This window comes from Pinus tabuliformis, chromosome 2_2 (genome assembly GCF_031772625.1).
Source record: "Pinus tabuliformis cultivar Carrire ecotype Pingquan chromosome 2_2, CPIR1, whole genome shotgun sequence".
Lineage (NCBI taxonomy): Eukaryota > Viridiplantae > Streptophyta > Pinopsida > Pinales > Pinaceae > Pinus > Pinus tabuliformis.
In genome coordinates, this window is record NC_142300.1 from 1,065,330,417 (window position 1) to 1,065,346,757 (window position 16,341).

A 16,341-nucleotide genomic window follows, 5' to 3' on the forward strand; every position below is an offset into this window, starting at 1 on the left:
TGCTCCTTTGAATACCCGCAACAGGATCGCACTCGTCATGTTTAACCTCTGGTTTGCATGTCGATGTACTAGGACCTACTATGAACTTGTACCTTTCCTGATACAATCAATCCTTAGACTCTTTCTCCGTAGGGTTCTAGTGTCCCGACATCAGACATCCCTTAGGCAGATCCCAGTCTGGGCAACGGAACCATTTGTTGGCTTATTGGGCCCTGACCCAGGTTCAGAAGAGTTATTAGCCAAATAAATCCTGCAGCTGCTGGCCCTTTTGGCAATAGCCTGTGGAGCGCGAACTGAGGTCTCACCCGAGGTAGTAGGGGAGGGTGCTGGAACCAGGTTTCTGCACCCTTGGGATGTCTTGATGTGGTCTAGAGGGTTTATGAACCGTTCTGTCGCCTCGCACTACTTTACCTTCGCATAGATCCGGAACAAGGCACTTATTTAATATTTATTATTTATGAGTTTGTTATAGATTAGATCTCTTATTTACAGTCTTTAAGCAAACATTTAAACTTAAAACCCCGTGGAAGCAGTTATAAAGAAAGATATAAACTCCTATAATAGATCATGCATAAATTCAGAACATAAACAACAGACAGATCCGCAAGAAACCACACAATGACCTAGAAATTCTTATCTTTATTGATCTTCTCTTCAGTACAACCAGATCCACCCTATGCACTCAGCTGCAAGGGTCTGCGCACACAGTTGCAGATTCTACCAGGCCTCTACGCACAGGGCTGCAGATCCTCTATCTCTCTACCAACACCCTTGAGTCGAACTTACAGACGCAGAAAATATTGTCTTTACAAACCCATAGCACTATGATTCATCCGAAACAAGAACTTCCTTTTACCCTTAGAGCCTTGCTCTATTTATACATTCCCATGGTCCGCAGACCATGGGCAGACAGACTTACTTCCTATTATTTTATACTATTTCTTGGGTGGACAACCCTTTGACTCGACCTATTACATTTCATGCTCCGCATATTTTGGAGATTTACAATATTATTATCCTAACTTATAGGCTTTAAGCCCCAAAACTGTTACGCGGGACCTTTGCTACCCAACACTTCTTCTTACCCTGTAATATTGATTTAGACTTATGCAAGAACGCAACAAAATACAGATATAAACATAAACAAAAAGATGCAGTGAAAATAAATCTTCATGTCATTAATATCAAAGAACTAAAAGATGTTTAAAATCAGAATGGAAATAAACTAGGACTGGAAAGGGTAGCTTATATCTGAGAAGATATGTGGTGGCTACATGCCTATGAAATGTGTTACAATGAGGCTTAATAGCTTTTTTATCGTTGAGAAATAATGGGAAAACCTAAGCATCCAAAAACCTAATGCTAGGAGATGAAGCACCAAAAGCATGTGGGCCCCTTGGGGTTAGTTGGAACATCGAATTCACAGGGTCATAACTTTATCATATGATCTCCTTTTGACTATCATAATACCTCATTTTGAATATCTACAAGAGGAGGTAGAAAACAAATTGGCGAACTATTTTGACACTTTTTCAGTATCTCTTTTTTCGCAAAATAAATATTTTAGTCCCTCAAAATGGCTATGGAAGTTTAGGATCTGAAAAGATGATAAAAGTAGTAATTTTCACTGCAATCAAGGAAACTGAAAAGTAAAATGAAGGAAAATGAAAAGAAATGGTGGGGTTCCAAGGGGAATAGATAGGTGGCCACTAGTATCCACCTAGATCAATCCTCCCCCCTTAGGAAGAAATGGTGCCCTTTGTGTTGAGTGCCTCCATGAGATGGGGAAACCTCTGCTGAACTTGGTCCTTGGTGAGCTACTTGCCTTGGTGAAGGATTTTGCCTACTTTGAGAATTCAATATGGCTGGATCCTTTGTTGGTGTTTGTTCTTGATCTTTGTCTCCATGATCCTTTCATTTGTGGCTTGCTCGATCAAGCTTGGGTTGAGCTCTATTTGTGTCAGTTACTCAGTAGCATTGGATGTGTCCAACAATGGGGGAAAGTATGTTCACAGCCTATCCACATTGAATATTGGGTGCAAGCCAAGGAACAGTGGAATGATGATCTTGAAGGCATTGTCCCCTTGTTGGGTTGTGTTATATTCTTTCGAAGACTAGCTCCCCTAGTTAATTGGGGGGTTAGAGGGGGGATGGAGCCCCCCATTCAATCTGCCTATTGCATAGCAGGGGGATCATAGGGGTTTTGAGGGGGGCGGGTGGCCCCCTCTATGGGGTCTAGGGCAGCGCCCCAAGGAAAATTTTTTTTTGGACCCTATATTAGGTTGGGCTGACCTACCTATGGTTTTCGCACATGGTTTTGGACGCAATGGTTTTTCGGTCCATGGTATTGGATGTTTCAGCATGTATAAATATGTATTGTAACATTGAAAGGAATATAATGAAAAATCAAGCTGGTACTCCCAGTTTTGGGATCCAGGGAAAAATCTCTGTGTATATGTGTTTTATGTGCTATGCTCTCGCATTGTTTATTTTCTGTGTTTTAGAATTCGTATGCAGGTAATTTCTGTACAGGGTTAAAACCTACGTTTGGTATCAGAGATGTTTTGGCTTCAAGGGGACGCCTTTTTTGCTGAGGGGTTCCACTCGGGCCTGTGGTAGACCCTGTTCAGTGGGAGATCTGCAGGATCGATTTTGGTGTTGAAAGAAGATGGCAAGCTGTGGAAAGATAGAGATTGAGAAATTTAATGGTCATAGTTTTGAGTTATGGAAACTCAAGATGGAGGACCTGTTGGTGGATAAATATCAGTGGATCGCGATAGATCCGAGTACTAAACCAGTGGGAGAGCCCGATGAAGAATGGAAGAAGTTGGATTGGGAGGCAAAAAGAATAATAGGATTTTGTGTCTCAGATTCAGTATTGTTGAATGTATCAGGGGAAGCTGTGGTGAAGGCATTGTGGGACAAGTTAGGGACATTATACCAATCCAAGCCTCTGGTGAATAAACTATTCCTATGAAAGAAGCTGTATAACCTCAGGATGAAAGATGGAGACTTGATGATAGAGCATCTGAACGCATTTAATACTGTGGTAAGTCAGTTATTATCTATTGATATTAAAATTTCAGATGAAAATAAGAGCATCAGTTTGTTGTATTCTCTACCAAATTCGTGGGACAGTCTTGTTATTGCAATAGGTAGCAATGCAACTGCATTGCAGTTTAATGAAATATTCTAATCCTTGTTGACAAAGGAGATAGGATGGAAAAATATGGAGAGCCAGAATGGTGATGCCTTGTCTATACGAGGACGATCCCAAAACATAAACAAAAATAAGTCATCTAGTGGGAGATCTAAATCTCTAAGAAAACCTATAAAGGTGGTGTGCTGGAAGGCACTGCAAAAGGGACTGTAAGTCTAAAGCTCCTAACAAACGAAAGGGATCTGATGATGCTCCTTTTGTAGAGGCACAAACCACCTCAGATGAAGGTGGGGATGTGTACTTGTCTTCTTCATGTACAGATGTAGATCATGAGGCATGGTTGATTGACTCAGGAGCATCCTTCCACTTCAGTCCCCATAAAGAGTGGTTCTGCGAGTATAAGAAATACGATGGTGGTGATGTCTTCTTAGGCGATGATAGGAAGGCTAGAATTGTTAGTCGTAGAAAAGTAAAGTTGAAGTTGCAAGGTGGAAGGGTTAGAACACTTCCAGGTGTTCTGCATATTCCTGCATTGGCCAGAAATCTGATTTCTGTAAGCAAGTTGGATGATGCAGGTGTGAAAACAACGTTCGAGAAGGATACTTGCAAGATGGTTTAGGGAGCACTCATATTGATGCGGGGAGTTTGGATTGGAACTCTGTACAATATACAAGGTAGCGTGGTTGTTGATGGGTGCAATAGTTTTGTGGTTCCTGAAAGTGGAGCAGAAAATCTAGTGGTCTCTAGAGAGAAGACCATGTTGTGGCATCAAAGGCTTGGAGATATTGGAGAGAAGGGACTTCAAATACTTCATGGTAAAGGTATGGTAGAAGGTATGAGTAATATCTCTGTGGATTTTGATTTCTGTGAAAATTTTGTATATGGAAAGCAAAATCAGGTGAGTTTCCCCTCTGGTGGTAAGAGGGCAAAACAAATATTAGAGCTTGTGCATAGTGATGTGTTTGGACTTGTGAAGGTTCCATCACTGGGTAAGTCTGTGTAATATGTATCATTTATAGATGACTTCTCAAGGAATACATGGATATATTTCCTTAAGAATAAATCTGAAGTCTTTGATAGGTTTAAAGAATTTAAGGCTCTGGTGGAAAACCAGATAGAGAAGAAGATAGAGCTATTAGGATAGATAACGATGGAGAGTTTTGTAATAGGGAATTTGAAGAATTTTGTAAGAAGTGTGGTATAGCATGGCAGAATACTACTCCATACACACTTGACCAAAATGGAGTTGCAGAAAGAATGAACAAGACATTGATGGAAAGGGTAAGAAGCATGCTCAGTGGTGCCAAGTTAGGACAAGAATTCTGGGCAGAGGCGATGGAGACAGCTTGTTACCTGGACAGCAGATCACTTTCATCAGCATTGGAGGATAAGACTCCAGAAGAGGTATGCACTGGTAAGAAACCTTATCTTTCTCATCTAAGGGTATTTGGATGTGATGCATATGTACATGTTCCAAAGAAGAAAAGAATAAAGTTGGATAGTAAAACTGAAAAGTGCATCTTTATTGGGTATAAGGATGGTTTAAAGGGTTATAAGCTTTGGAACCCAGTAATAAGGAAGGTTGTGTACAGATGAGATGTGGTGTTAAGAGAGGTGAAAGATGTTATTAAACATTAATTCCCATCAAAGGAACCTAAGAAGATAGAGTTTGAGCTAAAGGAGGAAGAATCAACTCTACAGTAGAAGAGGAATCAAAATATGAAGAGCCACAAAATCTGGTTGTGAGAAGATCAGTTCGAGAAAGAAGGCAGCTAGAAACGTATAGTCCATTTTCTTTCTGTTCAAATTTTTCTTTATCTATTACTGATGATGATCCTATAACTGTGAAGCGAGCAGTAGATTTATAGGATGGAAAACTCTGGAAAGACGCCATGGGTGATGAAATGACATCTTTGCACAAAAATGAGGCTTGGGATCTAGGGGAGTTGTCAGCTAGAAGGAAACCCATTGGAAACAAATGGGTGTTCAAGAAGAACACAAATGCAGAAGGAAAGGTGGAGAAATACAAAGCTCGGTTGGTAGAAAAGGGTTATTCCTAGGTGCCGGGAATTGATTTTGGTGATATTTTTTCTCCTGTTGCCAAGGTAGCTTCTATTAGATTACTTTTATCTGTTGTTGTTGTTCTTGATTTTGAGGTAGAATAGATGAATGTGAAGACAACATTTCTTCATAGGGATCTGGAAGAAGAGATCTACATGAAGCAACTTGAAGGCTTTGCGGTGAAGGGTAAGAAAGAATTGGTATGCAAGTTAAATAAGTCTCAGTATGGGTTAAAACAGTCATCAAGGATGTGGTATCACAAATTTGATACATTTATACAGGGACTTGGCTTCACCAAAAGAAAAGCAGATCACTGCTTGTATTTTAAATTAATTGGTGACCATGTTATTTATCTGGTCTTGTATGAAAAAGAAATTATCTAGGATTTGAAGACCCAATTTTCCTCCAAATTTGACATGTAAGATCTTGGTGCTGCAAACTATATTTTGGGCATGGAAATTAAAAGAGATCAGGCAAAGAGGAAGCTCCGGTTAAACTAGAGGAAGTATGTTGAGACAATATTGCAGAGGTTTAATATGCAGGATAGTAAACCAGTGGAGGTTCCTATTCCTGTTGGTGTAAAGTTATTTGTTGAATAGTGTCCCAAGACATAAGAAGAGGAAGAGGACATGTCCCGTGTTCCATATGAAAGTGCAGTCGGTAGCCTGTTGTATGCGATGGTTTGTACTAGACCAGACATTGCACATGTAGTGGGATTATTGATCAGGTTTATGTCAAAACTATGGAAGGAGCATTGGACAGCAGTGAAGCGGGTTTTTAGGTATTTTCGTGGAACTAGTGATTATGGTTTGTGCTACTAAGGAAGACTAGGATTGGACAGAGTTTTAGATATCCGTGGCTTTGCTGATGAAGACTGGGCTAGAGATTTGGATAAAAGGAGATCTAGAAGTCGGTATGTGTTTATCCTATTTGGAGGTGCAACTAGTTGGATGAGTAAGAAACAATCTATAGTGGCACTATCAACTATAGAGGCAGAATACATGATAGCCACTCATGCACTGAAGGAAGTATTTTGGTTGCAGAGATCGTGTTCAAGTATGGGGTTGAAATTTCTTGGCAAAGAACCCTACTTATCATTCAAATACAAAGCACATTGATGTTCAGTATCACTTTGTGAGGGATATGATAGAAGACAAAAAGGTGTTGCTGGTAAAGGTGGACACTTTGAAGAATACTGCAGATGCATTGACAAAATATGTGAGCTCTGAGAAGTTCTATTAGTGTAGAGAAACAATGGGCATGGCAGGGCTAGATAAATGACTAAGCTCTCCTGTGGCCCCCTGTGGAAACAAAACAATAAGTGGGAGAATGTTAGGTTGTGTTATATTCTTTCGACGACTAGCTACCCTAGTTAACTGGGGGATTAGAGGGGGGCGCATTCCCCCCTTCATTGCACCGACTGTGCAGCAGGGGGGTCACAGGGGGGGTGGGTAGGCCCCCTCTACAGGGTTCATGGCAGCGCCCTAGGGAAAAAAATGGACCCTATATTAGGTTGGGCGGACCTACGTATGGTTTTGTGCATGGTTTTTGCACATGGTTTTGGACACGATGATTTTTCGTTCCATGGTATTGGATGCTTTAGCATGTATAAATATGTATTGTAATATTGAAAGAAATATAATGAAAAATCAAGTTGGTAGTACCAGTTTTGGGATCCAGGGGAAAATCTCTGTGTATATGTGTTTTATGTGTTATGCTCTCACATTGTTTATTTTCTGTGTTTTAGAATTCGTATGCAGGTAATTTCTGTACGAAGTTAAAACCTACACCCCTATAACATTGGTGATGGTGTATGACCCATATCAGAGTGGGTGAAGCTTGCAATGGGGCCTAGTGAGGCACTCCTTCTACAAAGGTAACCAAACTTTGTCAGCCACCTGGAACTTGTGTGGCACTCGATGTTGATCAGGATTCTACTTGTGCTTAGCATTGGCTTTGTCCAATAAGTCATGGACCTACTGGTGGATGTGTTGAATGCACTCAATGAAGCTATTAGCCTAGTCAGCTTCGGACTATACATGAGCCAAATATGCTTGAGTAGCTACGAATGGTATGGCGACATCATTCAGACATAGTGGCTGGAATCCCAACCCCACCTAAAAGGGACTATTCCAGTTGAGCTATGGAGATCTTTGTTATAGTTGTGTTGGACATAGGGGAGGATTTCATCCCATGTGTATCGATGCTTCGAGTTGTACATGTGAAAAATGTGCATGATCATCCTATTGATGACCTCTATTTGGCCATCAGTTTGGGGGTAGAAGTTCATGCACTTAGTGAGCTTGGTGTTCAACATCAACCAGAGGATTGACCAAAATGTACTCAGGAAGCTACTGTCCTGATTTGAGATAATGGATTGTGGGATCCCAAAATGTACCCACACTCATTTAATTAAAAGCTTAGCAGTGGCTTCGATTGTGATACTCTTCTTGCATTATGCAAAAATGGTCAAATTATAGAATTTGTCAATGACCATGAACATGTAGCCTTTTCAATGCTTAGTAGAAGGAAGGCCCGACATGTAATCCATGGAGATAGATTCCCAAGGCTGACTAGGAGTAGACAGAGAGTATATAGACCTTGCTTCTTGATTTTCGATTTGGAAATGGCACAGGAATTGTAGGATCTAATGTACTTCCCAACATATTGTTGAAGGTTCAACCAATAAAAATACTCCTACAACAATGTCATTGTTTTTTCTACTTTGAATTGTCTAGAAGCCCGACCGTAGTACGCCTCCAAAATCATCTTGGAATGCTCACTTACAGAAACAAGGTGTCCTAGGTGGCATAAAGTGCGCCTTGGAGGTGAAAATATAGAAATTTATTCCCTTCCAGGAGAATCAGGTATGTGTTGCCAAATTCTAGATCACTCTTGTAAAGATGCGGCCACACTGAAGTATCATGTCCACAAGATTCGAGCATAGTGGTCAACACCATAACCGGTGGTCGACTGAGCCAGTCTGTAAAATTATTAGTGTCGCCCTTCTTGCACTTGATCTTCAAATGAAACTGTTACATATATTTGGACCATTTCTGATGGAGATCATTCTACAACTCCCCTTATGTCCATATGAACTATAGGGGTCATTGGTCTGTGTGAATGACCGTTTCCTTCACCAGAATGTAATGTTTCCATTGTTGATAGGCTTGCACAATAGAATACATCTCTTTTTCATAAGTGGGATAATTTCATAATATATCTGAAAGTGTCTCATTGTGATATTCCACATGATGCCCCTACTAGGCAAGAACTACACCAATAGCATATTTGGAGGCATCTATCTCAATTTCAAATGTTTATTGCAGGTCTTGTAAAGTGAGAATTTGTGTAGATTAGAGGCGATGCTTCAACTAGACAAACACATTTTGTTGGGATTCAGTCCAAAAGAACCTGGGTTTCACTCCACCCTTGGTGACTTTACTCAAAGGCCAAGTGATTTGAAAGGATCCCAACATGAACCTTTGATAGAAATTGGAAAGACCCATAAAGGTGTGGAGCTATGTTAGAGTGGTTGGGGTTGGTCAATATTGAATAAATTATCTTGGTTAGGTCCACATGCACACCCCACTCATCAATGATGTACCCTAGATATTGAATTTGGGTCATACCAAAAGTGCATTTCTCCAAATTGGCACACAAATTGTGTTTTCGTGGGGTTTGGAGGTCCTATCATATATCATGTATGCTCTCTTCCCAACTTTGGCTAAAGGTAAGGATGTCGTCCTGTTGCACTACTATGAACAATTTGGTGAAGTGCTGAAATATTTTTCCATGAGCCACATGAAGGTTGTGGGGTAATTTTTCAACCCGAAAGGCATGACTATCCATTCAAAAAGGCCCTCCTTGGATTTGAAAGAAGTCTTCCGCACATCAGATGGTTCAATTGGTACCTGGTGATAATTTGACTTAAATTCAATCTAGAAAAAATATTTGGCCCCCTTGAGCTGATCCATAAGGTCATCAATATGTGGGCTTAGATACCTATTCTTGACAGTGATCTTATTCAACGCTTGATACTCAATATAAAGTCTCCAGGTGTTGTCTTTCTTCTGTACCAACACGATTGGGCTCCCAGCAGGTGATGGAATTTTCTTGATGTACCCTTTGTATAACAACTCCTAAATTTGCCTCTTAATTTTATCGTTCTCCATAACAGAGCATTAATAGATCGGTCTGTTGGGTAGCAGCACACTATGGGTCATATCGATGGAGTGCTTGACCTAACAGTGTAGGGGTAACCCTGTGGTTGAGGTGAATATGTACATGCACTCTTCCATGACCTTCTCCATGTGTTATTGTCATGCAGAGGAGCCGTGTGTGGAGGCTATGGATGTGGCCACAATATTCTTCTTGCCCTGAGGGCAAATCATAAGGAAGAAAAATTTCGCGGTTTTGGAAATGATCTTACTGCATTGATTCTCAAAGACCAAAGAGATGGCGGTAGGAGGTGCTACCTATGGTATCTTATGTAACTTATTGCCCAAATAAATAATACATTGCAAGGCCTATACTTGTACAAAACATGATGCCTCCACAAGTATGGTTGGCTTAATAATACATCACAAAATTCAAGAGGAGAAGCATCACATAATACCTCATACATGAAGGCCTTGATGCTATAGGCAAGGTGACACTGCTAGCTGATGCAGAGATCTCATCCTTGGTGAAGCCAGCCGATGGTGTATGGCTATGGGTTTCATGTGGTCGGTAGGCTCAACTTCTTCACGAACTCTAATAAAATGAGGTTATTTTGGCTTTCACTGTCAACAATGAAATACAGTGGAGAACCCTTCACCCACATCTATCAGTGGAAGAGTCATTCCCCCTCCTCTAGATCCTTAGGCTCAATCTTCTAGATCTTGGTTGTGGCAACAGTGGCAATGGGATCTATATCAATAACCTACTTCCCTTTGTCATTCCCATTGTTGGGTTCCGACTCAGAGTTGAAACATGTGTCTAATTGAAAAGCCTTAAGATCGGCCAAGAATGACTGCTTGGATGACACACACTTGTTTTGTGAGTGGGGCTCTTATGGAACTCATGCCATTTACCTGTGTCCTTCTTTGTATTCATGGTGTTTTTCTTTCCTTTCGGCTTCGGCAGGTTGTCCCAGGTTGCCCTGCCTTATTTTTGTCCTTTATTTTGTGGTTTGGGGGCACTTTTACTTTGCTTCAAATTCGCAGATCTAAAATCTTACTTCCTCTGTTTAAATTTCTGTTCGATCTTGAAAGTGTATCGATAGGTGATGCCAAGCAAGGAGATGTCCAAGAACTCTATCTCATCTTGGATGTACTTTTGTAGACAACCACGGTACTTGAGTACCAAATTCCACTTGGAATCCTTGATACCCAACTTCATGAAAAAGGGTATGAAAAATATTTTTGAACTACGGAAAATCTTGGTCCCTTCCCTTCCACAGTGTGGTCCATTTGATATATTTATCTTCATATCTCTTGAGTCGTAATATTGTTCCTTGATGGTGTCTCAGAAAGAATTCTAGGTGGGTGCAGATGAAAAAAATGAGGGTTCTCTCTCATCCTTTTGTACACAGTACGTTTCCCACCAATACTTGACATGGGGGAAAATTTGAGGACTGCTAAAGTAATCTTTCCTGATTGGAAAAGTCATGAACTGAAAAATATCCTTCCTGTTATCACCTAGATTAACCTCAGGCTGAAGGGAGGCAATGCCAGGGTAACCACAAACTAAGCTTAGCCAAGTAGCTAGCGCTAATAGGCCGGGATAGGGCTCTCTTCATAAGAATCTCAGTCAATATGACTGGATCAGGTAAAGGATTTTAGGCAACGTATAGTAGCTCGGAATTTTTTATTGGATTTTGTAGAGGTTTTGCTGGATCAGGAGGAGTTGGGCAGTTTAGGTTTGGGAAATTAGGTGAAAAATGGAGGGTGTTCTATGGGGCAAGGTAGGAATAGGCTTTAGCACTTTTGGGCTTGATGAGGTGAGATTTTTAAGACCGGTGAGAAGCTAAGAAGGGCATGTGACAATCATGGATCCTTCTTAAACAGTAGAAAACATATAAATGTGATATTTACCCAAAGCAGCGCAGTGTTATGATGGATTATGCCTATCAATTTGAAAAAATTCACTAAGAAGCAATGGAATGATTAATGAAACATAAAAAACATTCTAACATATGATCACAGAAGAAGAAACTGTACTAAAACTCCATACCACAGGAATCCCATAAAAATAGCTACAATTCTTATTAATCTCCTACCAACTGCTTACAAAGGTGTACAATCAAGGTCTGAGCATCCAACTGAGTCCAACCCTTTACAATGAGGAAGAAGAAGAAGATATATGCATTGTTTCAACCTCCTCCCATCCTCAGGGATCGAATCCCCAAGATGAGGAGCTAATTTAACCAACACTAAACAAGAAAATAGGAATATAGGCATCTTAACAACTTGCCTCTAAAAGTGAAAAACTGATTCATTTGAGCTCAAACTAACTCCTAAAGCAATGAATCTACCCTCTATTACTATTTATCTATAATAATTACATGCCAATTCATCATTTACAATGGTAAATCATCCACCATGAGAAAGAATCCATGATTACAGTAAAAAACTGGAAAAATAGCAACCCTGAGCAAAAAATGTGAAAAGCACAGCGCCACTGGGAAAAAGCGCAATGAAACTTTCAAGTCCCTTTTGGAGACCTTCTCGGCATCAAAATTGAGCCCATGATAGCTAATTGGAAAGGCCTTCAAGTCTATTTTCCAGAACACCTATCAATTCTACATTTGGAGCTCATTTGATCCCTCAAAACTTGATTCTAGCAAGGCTACTTCTGTGTGTCCAAAAAGTGGCAGGAAGGTCATTTTTAGGGTGTTTTTGGACCTTTTGGTGGACCAGTTCTGCCCGAAAAACTTTGAAACTTGCTAGGGTGCATGTCCTCACTTCTCTGAATCCAAAAATGAAATCCATTTCCTCATTGGGTGCCCCTAGGTCATTTTCCTGTGTGTGCAATTTCAAAATTTGCAAATGACGAAAATTTCTCCAAACTTGTCCAAAATTGGTGCGAAGCACCACCATCATGTGCTGTGATGAGCCAAGGTGTCTTCAACCAACATTCTAAGTCTATACTCCTCTTCCCTTCCTTTCAAGGCCCACCTTAGCCTAGCTTTCATTTTCTTGACCCTCATGTTGCAAATCTTGTTGCAAGTCTTGTAATGATAGGCCATGCGTCTGATCATCTTGTTGCCTCTATTAGCCTTCCATAACAGCTTCTCAAGGTGTAGGTTGACTCTCCCAAGCCAAGTCTCCCTATCATTTTCAATCTCTTGCTCAATAGGAGTCAGTATGACTTGTGTCTCTTTGCCACTTTGCCTTTTTGCCTTGAGAATTTCTAACTCCATGAGGACTTGTCTGTCACTCAACTATTTGTTTTCTTGCTCCAAGTATTTGATGACATACCTAGCCCTCTCCAAATTTTCCACCAAAGCTTGCACTTAAGCTTCCATTTCTTGTATGATGATGTCTTTGATGGTTTCTTCGTCCTGAGCCTCTAAGTCAATGATTTCAACCCCATGACAAGTATAACGCTGCTCCGGCTCATCATGCTCAGTGAAGTCAAAGTCCCTTTCCTCCTCATCATCAAGACTCTGCTCTAGCATCTTTTCCTTTCCTTTGTGCTTCTACTGTACCTGTACCTACTATGTCGATGAAGAAGGCAAAGCCCCTTCCACATCCTATGGGGCTGGCATTTACCTATGAGCTGATTAAAAAGGCAAGGCCCCTTCCACATCTCGTGGAGAAAACACTTGCCTATTTGCTGCAAATAATCTCCTAGTGCCTCTCTGATATGTCATGTAAATAGGAACCTCAGTAGTTCTTGTCTCCTTGGCCTCCTCATCTGTTTTCACTTGGCTAGAAGGTCCTCCTACTTTTTGAGACAGTGGTGAAGGAATTTGAGGACCCCTGAAGATATCATGAGAAATAAATGTCTCCCAAGTGATGTTAAGTAGACTAAGATGATGGAGAAAAATAATCGTGATCAGAGAGTAATTATAAAGATTGCTCATCTGCTAAGGGTATGGCTTCTTCTGCACAAACTAAGCCATCTTCTCAATGTTTCTGAACAAGAAATAAGGGAGGTTTAACATCCTCACCCTGGTAAAATTCATGAGGAGCCTGATGTGATATGTGTATAGCCCAGAGAATCTACCGTCACAAGTGAAATATTTCATGATGACTTTCATCATGGGGACATACTTTTTTTCAAGAAATCTGAAAGGAAACAGTCTCCTTACCTCGTTTCTGTACTGGGATTTGATATAAGGCTCATAATAGTGTTCATCTAGGTCTTGGGCCGTGTACCACTTCTCACCAACATTAGGAATCCTGGTTGCATTTGAAATGATGGAAGGTGAGACCATGAATGTCACCCCAGCAAGAGTGACTTTGCTATTCTGAAGATGAGCTACAAAGAGTCTGGTGAGCTCTGGGTGGTATTAGACTCTTTCTACTTGTTCTCAAAACTCATAGCAGCCAAGATATCTGAAACATGAAACAGCCAACTGAGAAGCCTGCAATTCCCTAAGGTTTGATGGCTCTTTTCTGATAATCCTGCCTCCCTTATGAGGTTTTCTCTGCTATCTAGCTCTCTCTATTGACGTATCACTATCTGTATTTTCCTCCTCATAGTCATGGTCTTCTTTGTCCTTTTTTGCAAGGTCTAAGGTTGTACACTCCTAGAAAAGGGATAAGGGGAATGAATAGAAGTGTTTTAGGAGTGAACAAATGTGTTAGGGTAGACTATAAAATGAAGGGTAAGATATGAAATATGAGAGTGAGGGAGAGGGGTTTTGGGATGAGGGGAGATGTATGGAGGGGATATGTAGTGATGTAGGGAAGAGATTTAAGTTTTAATGATAGGTGATGGGGACAAACAGAGGGGTTTAGGGTTTTTAGGATAATATGGAGTGAAACTAGGGTTTGATTTTTATCATGGTAAATTACTTTAAGCCTTGCATTTGCAAATGTAATGATGAAGTAAAGGGAGTATACTTACTTGTTAGAGGGATGAAAGGGTCAATAGAGAGATGAGAGGAAGTTTTCTTGAGAAATGGGAGGGTTTTTGGCCATTCTTCTCAACGCGCAGCGCCATCCCATAGACATGTATCTTCACCCTCAATGCACAGTGCCAGTGTAAAAATACACTGGGGAAATTTTTCAGACGCATAGCGCCAGCCTCTACGCACAACGCCAAGTCTTCAATGTGTAGCGCCACTCTGCGAATGTGCGGCGCCAAGCTTCCAATGCCCAAAACTCCCTCAAGCTTACCTCTTCTTCTCACTTTTTGATTTCTTGTTTGCTAAATAAGAATAATGATCTTTGAAAATGAAATGTGAGGGCTTATATAGGAGAAGATTTTTATTTTTCACTTGAAAAATCCCACTTTTCTAATGTTCCTTGTTCATTTTCAAAACTCTGTTTTAATGCCTTATCTTCTTGTATCTTTTCAGGTGGATAAATGCCTAATTTGACTTGAACTTTTAGTGTTTCTTTGTCTTGCAGCAAGGAGAGATGCTCTGGTGCAGTTAAGATCAATTATTACATATAGTGACTTAAAATTACATATGAAATACAAATAAACTTAAATACTCTATTTTCACCTCAAAAACATGGTTTTGAAGTGAAAATTATATTAGGTTAAGAGATAATAATTTTTAATAGCTATGACTTATAAGCCATCATGCTTGATTTATTGACCATCCTCATACCCTTGCTGACCATTATTTACATTTTAAAATTAGGTTCTTGACCTTGGTGATGAAACCCTAAGACCTAATGAAATCATGCCCTATGACCTAATGAAATGGATTGCAGATTGATTATGAAACCATAACTGAAGACAATCTAAAGAAGGATCAGCAAGTATAGTCTATGAGGGAAGAATTTAGATTTGCTGAAGAGAAAACAACCATCAATGGATCAGTATATCATGACCTAATGGAATGATGCAAAATTTTCAGTATGGGACTCCTAAAATGAAAATAGAAAGAGTGAATTTTGATCCCTGATGGAAGTATGCAAATACTGACACTAAAATTGGCCTTATTGGGGATGGCAGCTCCTTGGAGGTGTCAAGAACACCGTAGACCATGTGCCTCATCCATTGGGCAATATGGTCAAAACCAAAAAAGTGAAAAATTACTCAATACAACTGAACACTGACTCTCAACCAAACTGACCCAAAACTTGACTATAAACCAACTCAACCAAACTTGACACTAATCATTTAAACCTTATATCCTTCACTTCGGGCCCTAAGATCAAATGATAGTGTACTTTAAAACTTGCAAGGAAAATCAAATTGGTATATACAATGAAGGTGTAGTAACTTCAGGAAACCACCTCAAAAGTAATAATGCTTCAAGAGCCTACCATTCACTGGCCCTCCTGAACAATCCTGACCATCCATTTCCTTCAACAAAAAGGCATTCTATCCTCAATAGGTTGAGATTTCGTACAGTCCTTTCCATAGATTTTTGAACTTACCATGCTTTCCTTTTTCCTCATTTCGTGAATCCCACTGTAGCACTACATTCTCCAGTTGAAACTTTTCTTCTTTGGTTTTGTGGTCATAGATATTCTTTATCTTTTCTTGCAACCAGAAAGTATTTTGAGAAACTTCTTCCCTTTTTTGCTGAATATGGATCATTTGGTTAATCCTGCGCTGAATATCATCCTCCTCGCTGCAAGCTTCCTATAGTAATCTCATGACCGAGACTGCAAGTGATGTAGGAAATACTGTATCAGTACCATAAACCAACTCAAAAGGTGACATACCTATGGATTTCTTACTTCTCACTCTTTCGATCCACAAGGCATTAACAAGCTTCCGATGCCAATTCTTCTTATTTGTCTCCAACATTTTCTTAATGATGTTCACCAAAGACTTATTTGACGATTCATCTAATCCATTGCCCTGTGGATAGTATGCTGCGGAATGACCTAATGTAATATTGTACTTGTTGCATAACTCCACCATCTTTTTGGACTTAAATGTCGTTGCATTATCTATTATAATCTTATGAGGGCAACCAAAACAAGACAGGATATTAGATT